This window comes from Chamaea fasciata, unplaced genomic scaffold (assembly GCF_029207755.1).
Source record: "Chamaea fasciata isolate MVZ Bird 193981 ecotype frontalis unplaced genomic scaffold, bChaFas1.0.hap1 SCAF_2, whole genome shotgun sequence".
Taxonomy (NCBI): domain Eukaryota; kingdom Metazoa; phylum Chordata; class Aves; order Passeriformes; family Sylviidae; genus Chamaea; species Chamaea fasciata.
Genome location: NW_027094087.1, coordinates 39,148,206 through 39,163,096, shown reverse-complemented (window position 1 = coordinate 39,163,096; position 14,891 = coordinate 39,148,206). Strand labels below are relative to the sequence as shown.

Sequence of the window (14,891 nt, the reverse complement as noted above, 5' to 3'; positions counted from 1 at the left end):
TGCTTTTAGTGCAATACATTTCCAGGGGCAGGCAAACGAGTTAAACTGTCTTACATTTAAAATTATACTGTGAATCTACTCATATCAAGTTCATCAGTTGTAATTCAGTTTTGTCTTTTGGAGGTCACTTTCTCATTCATTACAATGGCTTTCTGGCTCTCTGATATGATTCTCAATTAGTTGGGTAGGCAGGTAAAACTCTGACATCCAGTAATGAACTATGTGCTTCCAAATATGTTTGCACGGCCACACATTACACTTAAGCAAGTTCTTTACCTTAACCCATTAATAAACCATAGTTTGAGGTTAAGAATAAAGACTCAACTCAAAAATTAATTAGAGGTGTTCTGAACTACATGATCATGAGTCATTCGGCTATGAAATGATAAAGCACACCAGCTAACAGATAACCGCAGATTTTTACTCCATCATATTTCAATCTGTGGCTGTACTCATGATAAATTGAAAGTGAATAACCATCGTTCATCTGTAAAGTGAATATCAGATTCAAACGACTCACATCTACAGCTGCTGTATCACAATGGTTTGTATTACAACAGGCACTTGAACAAAACACTTTCTGTATTCACCTGCTTCTTAATACCAATTTGTATTTATTTAGTAATCTAGCAAGGCATGCCCTGAGTTACACAAACCACTTAATATAAGTTGGAAAAAAACATAACTACTAAAAGGGGCATTACCCTTTACTTTCATGAGTTTTATCTTCGTAGAACTTGTTTGTCATTTAAGAGTCCTGAAGCAAACTCACCATATTCTAGACCTAGACCAAGCCACACTGAAATACCTGAGAGCTTAGACTTGCAGTATTGATCTTGGGACTTATCTACAGAGATTTCCAGAATCAATTATATGCTACTAAACATGACACAAAAATTAGATTTCAAAACCCATTCAGTGCATTCAGGTTAAGAATATACTGCAGTGACTGTTTTAAAACACTTCCAAGGAATTGTAAAGACTTTCAAAACAGAACCTTCTACAAATCTATGTTGAGAAATATTACAATATCATCCATAAAAGCTTTTTTTGAACTCTGTTCCATTTGTAACCTTGTTCAGTTTAAATTGCTCATGAGAGCATCTGTGTTTGATTTGAACTTTATAAATTAATAAAGGCAAAAAATAAAGACAAGAAACGTATCCCAAAAGTAGTTTTGTCTAAATATCCAGTACCTCAACTTTCCAATTGTCTGTACAGAAGTTCTTCTAAGCAGAAATTATCTCCACAGATTAGGTCCTGTATGAGTGAAAGCCGATGATGCTCAGAAGCTGCACTGGATCCAATTGTATTAGGAATCCCTTTTCATAATCTGTGGGGGAAAAAAAGTTACATGCACGTGTAGAACTATATTTGAAATATTACATATCTGAAACCTTCTTCCCTGTGGACATATCTTCATTTGACTCTTTATGTTTCATTTCTTGCATGTTGCATGACATAGCTATGTTGCTTGGCTGTATGAGTTTAATCTGAGAGATCTGTCTTTCTTCACACTGGATACAAAATTCAAAAGTGTTTTTTTATGTTGTTTGGTGGAAAACAATCTAATTTCTTACAACAAGAACAAGAAATCAAGAGAAGTAAGAGAAATTAAGAGTTCTTTTTTATCTGCTACCCTTTATAAAGCATGGTGCTGGGAAGAATAGAAATGGTACATGTTTACACTATTAGCCTCTTATGCTCATGTATACTCATCTATAATGGAAGGAATATAAAAAAATTCTGTTGTCTAAATTTAAAACAGCTCATAAGCATTTTTGTAAAGGTGCTTTCTCAAGGGATTTTTTTAGAATAACCTTTTCCAGATAACATGCAATCACAACTTTGTTGATTATTTCATTTTCAAAGTACTCATTTGAAATTATGCTAGAGGCATGTGTCTCCATTTAGCTTATTATAGAAAAAAAAATAGAGCATGACTTCCTTAAAATAATTATTGTGTTAACTATTCAATCATTAAGTTAAATTGACTGCAAAGAAATCACAACACTTCTAATAAATTTGAACACTTTTTAGCAATCTCAGTTAAGAAAGCAAAAGTTCGAAACCTCTCCCCACCAAAAACCAACTAAACAACACCCCCCCCCCCAAAAAAAAAACCAAAACCCATATAAAACCTCCTCCAAAAACCCAAAAAGCCCACCCCAAAACCCGAACAAAAAACCACTGTTGTGGTGTTACATGGACATTTAGATTAATTTTCACAGAAAGGCTCAATCCTAATCTTTTTCATGAAAAAGTGTTTATTAACAATTAACACAGTCGTATCATTTTCAAGTTTTTCCTTTTTTTCATTTTCTTGTATCAACCTGAGTGATGTATTTAAATGCTGCTTCTCTTGACTTTTTCATTCTTTCATCCTGACTAAAGGAACCATGAGGAATGTCTTCATGTTCCAATTTACTGTCTACTTCACCAGTTGTCCTGGGAAACTAGCAGCAGCTGGATGTACATTATTAAATAGTTTTTGCCCTATTCAAAAGAAACAAAATAAATGAAAGCCAACTAACTGTCCTAGTCATACCTGTTTATGTGATAGACAGGAAATGTATTAGATGTCCAAACTTCTTCTATCAAAGCACAGGGGTAGAACTGACTACCTGTTTCATAGCTAATTCACTTGAGAATTATGAACAGTCTTCCCTCACTCTATTAGACTTGGAGTTCAAATTAAAAATTTTACCCAGACCTTGCCTTTGGAAAGGCAGTGAATTCAGGGACTGGAGAGTAGCTTTGACTTATAGTTCATATTTTGAAACAAACAAACAAACAAATAAACAAACAAAAACATAAGGGAGAAAATCTGCTGCTGTTCTTATTAATATTTTTGAAGCCCAGCCTAGAGGATAAGAATTTACCTAAGTGATATTACAGGTCTGCCCTGTACTGCTTGAATGATTCAAAGTTGCATCTGCAGTCCAGTAACCATTTAGATCTGTGAAGCAAAGGAAGACAATCTGCTCATTCTACTTTTAGAGATGGTTTGCCTTGCAGAAAACAGTGAAATTTTATAAAGATTGTGAAGACAAAGATTAAAGAAATCTAGTCATGGAGGCACCATGTAGGAAGAGAGAGAATTAGACTTTTTCTCTTCCTTTACAGTATTTGTATGGTTTTTAATTGGTAAGTATAATTATGTTTAGTGTGAGCAAAAACCCATGTGACTACCAAGTACCCAAGAAATACACTTTTCCCTGGTCTATTTGTTTACCAAGCAGTAAAAGCTCATGATCCAATAAACCTTCCAAATTGCATTTACTAATACAACCTTGACACTTTTAGTAAAGAATGTCATTCCTCCCTCCTGTCTTTTAAGCACCTGTTTGTTAGCAACTACTGAGAGACACATGCTAAAATGGGGGAAACTTTATTCATCCTTGGAAGATGCAGGCTCAATTCCCATCTCTGACAGAAGGACTTCCATAAAACCATGCTTTGTTTCATTTGGATACACCATGAGCATCTCCAAACAGCATCTGGATACTGAAGACCTCAGCCCTGAAGCATTTACCTAAAAGTTAGAAAAAGCCTCAGATGCTTCTCTGAGTGGAATGGATCCCGTAGCCCAGTGAATAAGATATTGCTACAGCTACCAGTGTGCCCTGACCTTCGTACAAACTTTCAAGGCATAAGACAGCCATGTTTACCTTGTCTCAACTTCTCTTACTTAACTAAACTTTGTTATAGTTGCTAGAGCTGTAACAGCAATTTTGAAATACCCAAGAAACCAGATCTATTTCATTTTGTTTTTGCTTATCTTTCTAACGTAAAATTTATATATATGTGGTAGCAACAAGTAGGTTTTTCTGCATAGAATTTAATATTCATAACTCCAACATGGCAACACAGCATAGAGGAATATGGTTGTTGTATGACAAAACAGACCTCGAATGGTGGGACACGGGATGAGTGCAGAAAGGGGAAGACACATAATCATAAGAAATTATATTAAATTATTATATAAATGATTATATTAAATGATTACATAAATGATTATCTTAAATGATTCTATATTACATAAAATCATGTGTATATGATTATATAAAAGAAGAAATCACAAGGTAATGTCCCAGACCCAATGACTATAAGCACCTGACAAATGACCAGCTAAGGCAGTACAGACCCGGCAAAAATACTTTTAAAGGCAGCAAAGAGAAAAAAGATCAGGTATCTAACATATGTAAAGTATTCCATAATTAGTAATTACTGAAGAAGCACACATGTAACAAATATCAAGTTTTGAGAAAGTTGTCAAACATAGAAAAAGTCCTTATGTGAATCTAAGGTAAGGAAGAAAACACACACATGAGCACCCATGAAGGACTAAGGATGTACTAAACAGCTGCAACCTCTCCCCATACTGAAGCAAACATTTAGACTCATGTATTAGGAAATCAAAATTTATAGGACAAAAGTGTTATAAACATATGTGAATAGAAATTTCAACTTCTTCTGTGATGGTATATTTTTTGTTATTTTCAATCTCTTTCTTTCTTTTTTTTTTTTTAATTTTTCTGTAATAACAGGTACTGAACCAAAAAGAAATCTTCAAGAGACAGTTAGGATTTAAATTTCACTAACAATAAACTATTAAATCTACATAACAGGTGTGTTTCTTTTTTGGCCATAAATTTTTTTCTTTTTCACAGCACATTATGAAACTAATTCCTAGATTTTATTAAGCTGATCAATCATTTGCCTGAAAAGTTTACAGCTACACCTGGGAAAGAAAGATATTGCTCTTAAGAATCATGTCATTCCATGGTGTTTCATTCTATATGTTTTTTTTTTTAATAATGGAAATTAAAAGCAAACATACAAATTGCCTTTTGACAATAATAATGACAATTCCCTCCTCTTAGTACAGTTCAAAGTTAACTTTTCTGTTTCTCTGAGTTTCTTTCTCTTCTGTAAATTACAGAGGTATATATCCATGACCTGTTTGAATGCGTGTGTATAATATAAGCTATCATTCTGTGTTCAACCATGTCCATATGCAATTTATTTTTTTTTATTTTTAGACTGATTTAACATGAATTAACAGGAATAATTAATCCAAATTTTTACTACTAATGGTCACAGAATTCATTTTTAAAAACTTCTTTTGTTATGAAAATGAATATAAATCTGTATTACTTTCAGCTTTGAATTGAATGTCAAAAAATATAATTTCGAAAAAAATGTTGCACAGTGACATGGAAGCATGATGCATTAAAAGGAAAAGAATCACAATTTATTCAAACATTTTATTAGAAATAAACATTTGCAGATTACTGAATTCCACAGAAGGTGGGCTAACCATTAGGTTTCAGTAACTGAAAGAAACAATAAATCACAGCTTTTACTTTTACAGCCCATTACACACAAAGGTCTAAAACCTTTTTATTTGCAAGCTCAGAGTACTCCAGCTTCAGAGTCTTTAACTTTCCAACTTTCTGTGACTAATAGATGCTATACTGCAGAATGAACAGGAACTTAGAGTGGAGAGAGGTATAAAATCAGTATTTTCAGAAAGGCTGTGCAGGAGGGATGTGAAGAACAGCAAAGTGTAGGGCCATGCTGTCTCCCAGTGATCCTCAGACAAGACAGATTGCATTCTCATTAATGACCATTTAAGAATCAGTGGATTTTTATATGTTAGAAAGGAGAAGCAGTTATAAAGCTATTAAATATTGTGGAAGGGCAAGGTAGGAGAGGCAAATAGGTAATAGATTCTGCAACAAATTAGATTGAGACCTGCTGTAGTCTCAAAAAATAGCTTGAGAGTTGTATAGACCTTTCTCCTACTTTTGACCTCACACAGGAAAGTTATGCCCTTTAAAAATTTCATTCTGTGTTGAGGGGTAAATCTTTTATTTTTCATTAAAATATCCTGTCAATTGACTTGCCCTTCAGCATTTATAAATCAAATCTACTATTTCTGATGTAGCATGGTTCAGAAAAAATAGTCACCTTTTTCTCATGTCTATGCAATAATTTCACCTTTCTTTTTGAAGTGGCAAAATCAGATCTTTCTCCCACTTAGTTTTCCCTCTTTCTTACTGTGTCAAATGGGCCCACAGTCTCTAGGTACTTTGAAAATGTGTCACAGCATCATTGGCTGCATGGAGGAAAGAAGCTTTTCTAAGAAACACAATGCCTCCCACACTGAACATGGGGAATCTCCAGGCAGCCTCAGACACATGAAGCAGCTTTCACTATCTGTCTCTGTATTACAGGCAAGAGGCTCCTGCTGTGCAACCAGACTACCTGGTGACTGCAAGGCAGACAGCACCAGCCTCAGCAAACAGAGTTTCCATTAAAATCAAAGGCTACTGTGTTCTTAAATGTCCTCTGGGAGGCCTTGTACTGTAGGTTACACTGAGAAATCAGCTTGCTATAAAAAATCCCAAGTATTTCTACTACATATGTGGGTTTCAATCCTGCTTTTGAATTCTTAGTTCAATGTTTTCTATTTAGAGTCTTTCTTCTGCATTTTTCTTCAATCTATTTCTGGTACTGTACAATCTTGACAGGTGAAGATTACAGAGAGTGTAGATATACCAGGATATCTTAATGGCAAGAAATTTGTCCTCAGACTCCTTATCAAATGTACTGGCCATTACTGGTCATATTTCAGCCCAAGCCTTTTAAAAACAGAATTTAAAATAGAGCTTAAGCGCACAAAACTACTCCATGAGGTAGCTATTTCTTCCATCTTACATTATCCTTTAATGTCTGCTTTGAATTTACCCACAAAGAAATCAAACATAACACAGGAAAGGGTTTCTACTGGTTTATTTGGGAGTGTGAAAGCATTTCTCTCCTGTGTGATGGGCAACAGTCTGGCCAGACCAAGGGAAGCTCTGTCTAATTCAGAACTTAAATTTTGAAGAAAAATGTTTCACTTAGAAAACAGAAGTCAAATCCTGAAGTGATGAGAAATTACTAACTCGCACAAGGGAATGAGAGGTAGCACACAGTGAGTGGCATCTCCTTGTGTCTGTCTTTCACAGACTTCTCCCGTAGGAAAGTTTTTTCAGAAATCCTGTGAATCTAGGAATTTATTTTAAATATATGCACATAGTCTGGAGCTCAGTAGTTTCAAGACAATAATTTCATAATATATTTTTAATCAGATAGAAGAAAGTGGAAATTGTTATTCAAGTCCTTAAATATGTAGCAACGTGTCCATCTTTACATTTAAATGATATATTGATATTCACAAGTAATTTTGTACTGCCTACTTACATATACCTTCCATCTACAAACTTCATAAACAGTAAGATGTGATCCCAGGGTAGTCCTTCTTCCCTCACTTGCATTATAATAACAATAATAATGGTATTTGTGATATCTGTAACACCCAGAACTTTTGCCGTCTGCATTGTATCATGATTTTTTCACAATAGAAGTAAATGTCCATTTTTCAGAAGTAAAACCACAGAGACATGAATTAGTAAGCCAAAGGTCACCAAGAACTGATGCCAACAAATATGAGGTTTTTAATGGTCATCTCCAGTAAACTCCAGAGTTCAGTATTGGAAGAACTCAGTTGCTTAGATGCAGATTTTGAAAGAACAAAATTATAATGAAAGAGATAATTCTTATCTGTATAGATGAAACTTTGAGGACACAAACACGTCTCCAAAAGAAAATCATTTGCAAATGTTTGTAAGTGGCATAATATTTGGCTTCTCTTCTTTCCTGTTTCTTTAACGTCAGGAGATGCAGAAGGTCAACAACACAGTGCTGCATGATTTACTTTGAGATTTTACCCGGAGTCATAACTAATACTATAACTTTGTGATGCAAGCAGCCAAAAAGTTTAGAAAGAGGAAGGGTACTAACAAAGAAAGTTCCTGCTGGTGTGGGAGCTGTGAGACTGGGAACTGGGTCCTGGAAAAAGAAACATACTGAAAAATTGTGGCTGGCCTCTTTAAAAGTGCAGGTGAGGAACCTAGAAAGTGGTGACCTCCTGAGATGTCCTCAGCAAATGCAAAACCAAAGAAACAGAAACTTACTCTCTAAAAAGTGAAAGTGGTTCTGGAAAATAAATTTGGGCTGAAAGAACAGAATCATCACCACTTTCTCGGAGGTCTGGGTGAAAAATAGACGTTAACAGCATCTACTGTCTGCTCAAATTGTGTGTCCTATGCCCTTTTATATCTCTACAATATAAAGATCTTCTTTTTTATCCAAAATAGAGCATTTCTTTCCCTGAGACCTTCCCATGCTACACACGTTTTTACTTTTCTAAAGAAGTTGAAATCTACACAAAGTTTCTACAAAATCTTAGGCTCTCACTGGGGACACCTAGCTAACTCCAGACTCCATGATGTCAATAATTTTTGAAATTAACTCTGTTACCTTGTTGGTCTCTACAAGTGGAGCTTTGGGCTTTGGGCCTACTTTTAGAATAGTTTCAGTTTGTCCTTAACAGCTCTGAGGTGCCTGGGTCTCTCTTGGTGGCTGGTTTGTCCTACACTTCAACATGATTTGGCCCATTCTGAAATCTAATTCACACAAAACTGCTATTTTACATGCACTCAAGTCATCTGTTTGAAGGGTGTCTTCTGTTATATGGATGAGAATTTGCTTCACTAATGAAAAACTCACAGTATCTTATACTAATCATTGGGGTATTTTTACACTGATTGTTGGTATATGACTGATTGGTGATGCTAATGACTGTTGCCATACTATTGCTTGATAATATATTATTGATTGGTGATAGCAATTTTTAATTGTTATATATATTCACTTTATTGATCCTTTTTATATTTGCTAATGATGATGTCTGTGGCAGGATTCTTGCTAGCGTTGATTTTTGTAGTGTTTTTGGATACTCTAATAATGTAGACAAATTTTAAAGGAATAAAAAATATCCATCTCCTTGTGCATCACAGAATTCTACAAACTCCCTGCAGCACTTCCTGTGCATGCACAAGATGTGTAACCCTGGCTTACACAGATCATGACACTTTGCTATTGAGTTTAATCTCACCTTTTTTTCATGCATATTGTCTTGTCATAGTGTAGTCTCCTCCAAGGGCTCTGTCATGCAACTAAGCTTGTTCCAACACAGTAAGACATAGGTATATTGGTGGGAGAAGGAAACTGTGAGAGATTTCCTTGCCCAAACCTGTTTTCCAACTCCATTCCAATGGGATCTTCATGTTCACATATAGGGTCACCTTCCTACCAGACATGATGTTTATGCTGGCACTGCTGCTGCGTTGTTGTTAGTAAAATAATACCCTTTGCAAACAAGCTCACTGTCATTTCTGGTTGTCAGTGCAAGTACTTATGTCATGGTGAACTCCTCTGAGCTTAACTTCTGTTGCATCTGTTTGCTCAGATTCTTTTTAATTGTCGAAAAACACTTATTTTCAAATCTAACTAACAGGATGTTTTCTTTCAACTTTGCAGACTAAGATGATTTTTCTTGGAAATATATCACTCTAGGAGGAAAGACAGAACTATGGCTAATTGTGTTTCTCTTGTTTTTCATTCATAATGCACACAATAAGTGTGCAGTGAAGACTAACTCAAGTCTTTTTTTTTCAGAAGACCTGGAGAATAGCCATAGTCTAGCAAAGTGAGTATAAGTTTCCCTCCGGTCTTCTTTGTAAACCTTCCAGTATGTGTAATGAAATAATACTAACATGGTTAAGGAAATCTCTCATTATACAACACAAGCAATCCTGAAAGGCTTTATAAACATTTTCAATCAACAGGCTTTGTGTAGGCTACTTTTTTCTATTTGCAGATAGGAAAATCAAGGAACAATATTTTTCAAGTCAGCATTAAAAAAAAAAGACCTAAAAAGCAAAAAACAATCTTGAAATCACAGGGGATTTTACTTTGAAATGCTCTAAGACTGTCCTAATTGCTGAATATGTCAAGTGCCTGCATGTCTTATCACCTTTAACTGCTGTTCTGTCTGTTGAGCACTTCTCAGAACAAAACTCCGTGGTAGGTAACAAAAGGAAGACACCCAAACTTTGTGCAGCTGCTTGCAAATTTGGACCTTCTAAGTGATTTTCACAAAGTCAAACAGTGAACCACTGTCTAAATAGTAAAAGAAATTAAAACTCCTGCCTGTCATTTTACTTTGGAAACATGCTGCTTCTCATTCTCTCATTCTCCTTTAATTAGAAAAGAGTGGTCTATTAAAGCAGCAAGGAAAATAGCATTACTTAATAAGTCAGTACAAGAGAATAGGTAATGCAGGAGGAAAGATCAGACAATATGCAGTGCCTGTAACTAAAAAACACTAAGAACAAAAGACGTCTGAACTATTCTCTCATGCAGACGAAGGTACTGAGAGTCAGCACCATGATAACTGCAGAGTCAGGAAGGCTCAGTGGCTGAACAGTGGCCTCAGTGGCTTTGCCATGTCATTCAGAGAATTTTCTACCCAAGCCATGGTGAAAGTAAGTTACACTGGGAAATGGTACATAAATGCCACAATTCTGTGCAAATTAAGTATAGGTGGAGCAAATGAGATAAAAATCAGAGGTACATTCTAGGGCCAGTCATACGAGAATATATCAAAATAATAGTAAAAAAAAAAAGAATATAAAAAGTATATTTCTTTGTTTTCCTAAGTGGATGATCGGGGACAGATACATACTTTGAATGTTTTAAACATAGGAAAATTCCTTCCTAAATGTATCATTTTAGTTAAAGACATGTTGGATTCATGATAGAAAAAGTGTGATTTGGATCAGATGCCAGATTTAGAACTATAAGGCATGAATACTCAAGACACTATTTTTTACTAAAAACGTTATTCCAACACGCATAAGTGTCCTCACACCAACATTGCTTTTATTGCTTCCATAATGGGAGCCCAGGTGGCTGGGCTAAAGACTGAAGCTCTCTCCATCACCCCGAGACTATTAAGTGCCCACAATTGTCCTCTTGCCCTCTTTCCCACATCAACCTGTGCCTCAAATCCCAGTCAGTTTGCAGCTAGTGCAACACTTGGTCTCAAAGAATCCACTAGATCTTTGTTTTTCCTCATTCCTGGATTCTGAACACCTTCCTTTTTGCCTTCCCCTTCCTCTATTTCCCCTGTCCCTTGCTCCTCTCCACCAGCCTTAGAAGCTTATCTATGTTAGAGGCTAAAGTAAAATGGGGGGAAGAGAACATGGTTATATCTAGAAAAAATTCTTTTTAGTTTCAGAAGAAGGTGCCTGGCTTAGCTAACCACATACCAGCATCTCTATGTGCTTCTCATGCTTTATTCCTTTTCTTTTTTCTTCTCAATGGTTTCCAAGTCAATAATACTCTTCCTCTTAGTGTTGGAATTCTTAAATATTCAGAATTGCTTTGATATGATATTGAAAAAACCATCATGTTATTGGTGCATGGAGAAAAATTTTCAAGTAAAGATCTCTTGAGCTCCTATTGTGACACAAGTCCTAGCAATATTTCTAATATTAATCTTTTAACAGCATACAGCCTACTCAGGGAACTACAGACCATTCAGCCTTACCTCAGTCTCTGGGAAGGTTATGGATCAGCTAATGCTGGATACTATTTCCAGGCACATGAAGGGCGAGAAAATAATCAGGAATAGTCAGTATAGCTTTCCGAAAGGGAGGTCATGCTTGACCAGCTTGATGAACTTGTACAATGAAATGAATGACCTTGCAAAAGTGAGGGGAGCAGTGGCTATTTTCTACCTGTACTTCAGTAACACATTCACAGCCTTGTAGATAAGCTGCTGATGTATGGGCTGGATGAAAAGACCTTGAGATGAATTGAAAACTGACAGAATAGACAGACCACTGTGGTGGTGATCAGTGGGGCAATATTTAATTGGAGGCCAGAGACTGGTGGTGTACTCCAGGGGTCAATAGTGTGTCCAGCCCATTTTAATACTTTAATTATTGATTGTATGATGATATTCTCATCAAAATTGCAAATGACACAGGAAGAATGGTTGCTATACCAGAAGGTCATGGAATATCCTGAGTTGGAAGGGATACACAAGGATCATTGAAATCTAATTCTGGGCCCTGCACAGTACACCCTGAGACTATTGTCCAAACACTCTTTGATCTCTGGCAGTCTTGGTGATGTGACCACCTCCCTGGGGAACCATCACTAGTGCCCAACCACCCTCTGGGTGAAGAATCTTTTCCTAATATCCAACCTAAACATCCCCTGACGAAATTTTGTGCTGTTCCTTGGGGTCCTATAACTGAACACCAGAGAAGGGATCAGTGCCTGCCCCTCCACTTCCCCTCTTGGGGAAGCTGTAGACCCTGGTGAAGTCTCCTCTCAAACTCCTCTTCCCTTCATGAAGATGCATATAAGATTATTTTCAGAAATAAGTGAATATTTCTTTATTCTGAAGGAATAGCATTTTTTTCTTTTAAACAAAGAAAACTACCATACACCAGAAACAATATTATTTTCAAATTACTCGTGACTTCTTTTTTGGAATTTGCACAGAATTTTTGCACTGTTGCTCCTAGCATCTCTTGAAATAGTCTGGAGTAATAAATCTGTTTAAGATTAATCAGATAAGTTAGAGACATTAGCTAGAAACATGAAGAAAAAAATGTAGTAGCTTGCATCCTATTCAAGAAATGAGTTCAATAAAGCAATCTGTATGATCCTTTTCACTATCAGTATACTGTGGTATGCACCAGCAATTTACCTGAGTTACAGGAAAAAGCACATAGGCATAGTTTTTGACCCATTTGTGCCTAAAAAAGGACTTCAGGGCCAGAACTGGCCACAAAAACAGATATCATATTGCACTGAGCTTATTTTGGAGAAAAGAAAACACTGTGAAATCATCTGAAATCACCAGACACTTTTGTCATTTGAAATCCAAGAGAGGTAAAAACTATGAATTTTCAATGTAAAACTGCATTCTTAAGGTTAGCCTGTTTGATAAATGAGCTATAATAATATTCCTTGTCAATTATGTGTCATGGATGTTTTTAGGTTGGTTTACATTGCTACATTAGCAAATGAAACATGAAATTATACTGGGTTTGCACTTTCAGGTATGGAACAAATGTGTGCTACAGATACAAAAAACTAAGTTCAAAATAAATAATTATTATTGCTGTTGTGCTTCTTACTGTCCTTTACTGTATTCCGGCTTTTTTTCTCAAATCTTAAATAAACAGTTCAAAGGGTAAAAGAGAGAAAATCATGTCTTCAAGTAAAGACAGTTTAACAGGTAAAACTAACAAACAAAATCTGTGCACACAAGCAAAGCAAAAGAAGGAAATCATTGACCACATCTCAAAAACACGTGGTGAGTCTCTTGCTTAGGTGCACTGTGCTTAACAGTGCCTCGGGAAGACAAACTTCATCACCCTGAATGCCCTCCCTTCTTCTTCCCCCAGCTTTGCATGCTGACCATGATGCCATATGACATGGAATATCCTTTGTGTCTATTGTTGTCAGCTCTCCTGGACGTGTCACCTCCTGAGACTTTGTGCATGCCCAGCATCCTCAGTGCCAAGCAAGTACAAGAAGCAGAAAAGTCTTTGACTCTGTGTTTGCTCTGCTCAGCAATAACTAAACCTGTGTTATCAACACCGTTTTCACCTCAAGTCCAAAACACAGTCCAACACTGCCTACAATGAAGAAATTAATGGTATCCCAACCAAAAAAAAAAAAACCCTAAAAAACAAAAACAAAACCAAAACCCAACCAAACAAACAAAAAACAAACAAACAAACAAAAAACCAACACAAAAAACCAACCCAAAAAACCAGTACAATCAGCTCAGAATAATTTTTTTTTTAGTCTTCCCTACGATTAGCAAGGCAAAGTAAGGGGAAATGTACACTAGGAACTCATTCAGCACAGTATGATGGAATCAGTATATCAAAGTGTTAGGTCGGTTCCCTACAAGATACATATGGTCCATGGAGTTTACCATGGGGTAGGTTAGTCTGAACATTCATAGAATCATAGAATGGTCTGAGTTGGAAGGGACCTTAAAGACCACCTAATTCCAACCCATCTGCCATGAGCAGCAATGCAACTCTCTAGGTCAAGTTGCCCAGAGCTTTGTCAAGCCTGTCCTTGAAGACTTCCAAAAATCAGGTATCCACCACCGCCTTGGACAATGTGTTCCAATGCTTCAGGACCTTCTGAGTAAACAATTTCTTCCTAACCTCTAAACTAAACCTGCCTTCCTTCAGTTTAAAATCAGTTTCAGGAGCTGGAGAGCCTTTTCTGCACTGTTGGAGAGGAATTCCCCCTTTTATGTCCTTGAAATCTGTTTAGTACATACCAAAACCACATTGTAAATCTAATATAAACGCAGAGAAGAAGGAAGGGCAAGGTACTCGCATCAAAACTGCACTAGTCCTTTGAATCAAAATGCTGGTCCTTCCTTCCTTCCTTCCTTCCTTCCTTCCTGCTTGCCTGCCTGCCTGCCTTCCTGCCTTCCTGCCTTCTGTTTTCTCTCCCACTTTTCCCTTCCCTTTTCCTCTCCTGAACAGGAAATGACTCATAATTCCTTGTCATTTCCCAAAAACCAGAATTATCTCCTGAGTAGCTGAGGTGCTATCATAGAACACTGTATAATATTTAACTATAATGACCAAAGTTTATAACACTTTCTTGCACAACCAGTTGAGTCACATTAGCAGACAGGAATGAAAAGTGACCTGTTAATGCTGCTGCTTTAGTTCTTCATTAAAAGAATTAAAGCAGCAGGAGCAGGTCATCTTCTCAAAATTCAAGTTACATCCCTCGTGAAAGGACTTGCCTCTTTAGCCAGTTTCTCCTTTTTGAATGTCAGATTGATCAGCCTATAAAAATGTCATCCTCTTACTCTAGATACACAAGCACAAAAATTTCAGGTTTTTTATTTTGACTTTGATAAGGAAGACAAA

At 36.3% G+C, this 14,891-nt stretch overlaps 1 protein-coding gene across 2 annotated transcripts in view; it reads right to left on the bottom strand.

Annotated features, from left to right (window-relative positions):
* Positions 1–14,891, bottom strand: part of CNTN5 (contactin 5) — a 598,136-nt gene that overhangs the window by 414,079 nt on the left and 169,166 nt on the right. Inside the window, exon 3 of one of the 2 annotated variants that reach the window (XM_066175731.1) lies at positions 1,197–1,333. The exons of the other annotated variant lie outside the window; for it this stretch is intronic. The gene's annotated coding sequence lies outside the window, so the exon portion shown is untranslated. The remainder of the gene's footprint in view (positions 1–1,196; positions 1,334–14,891) is intronic. 2 annotated transcript variants of the gene reach the window in all.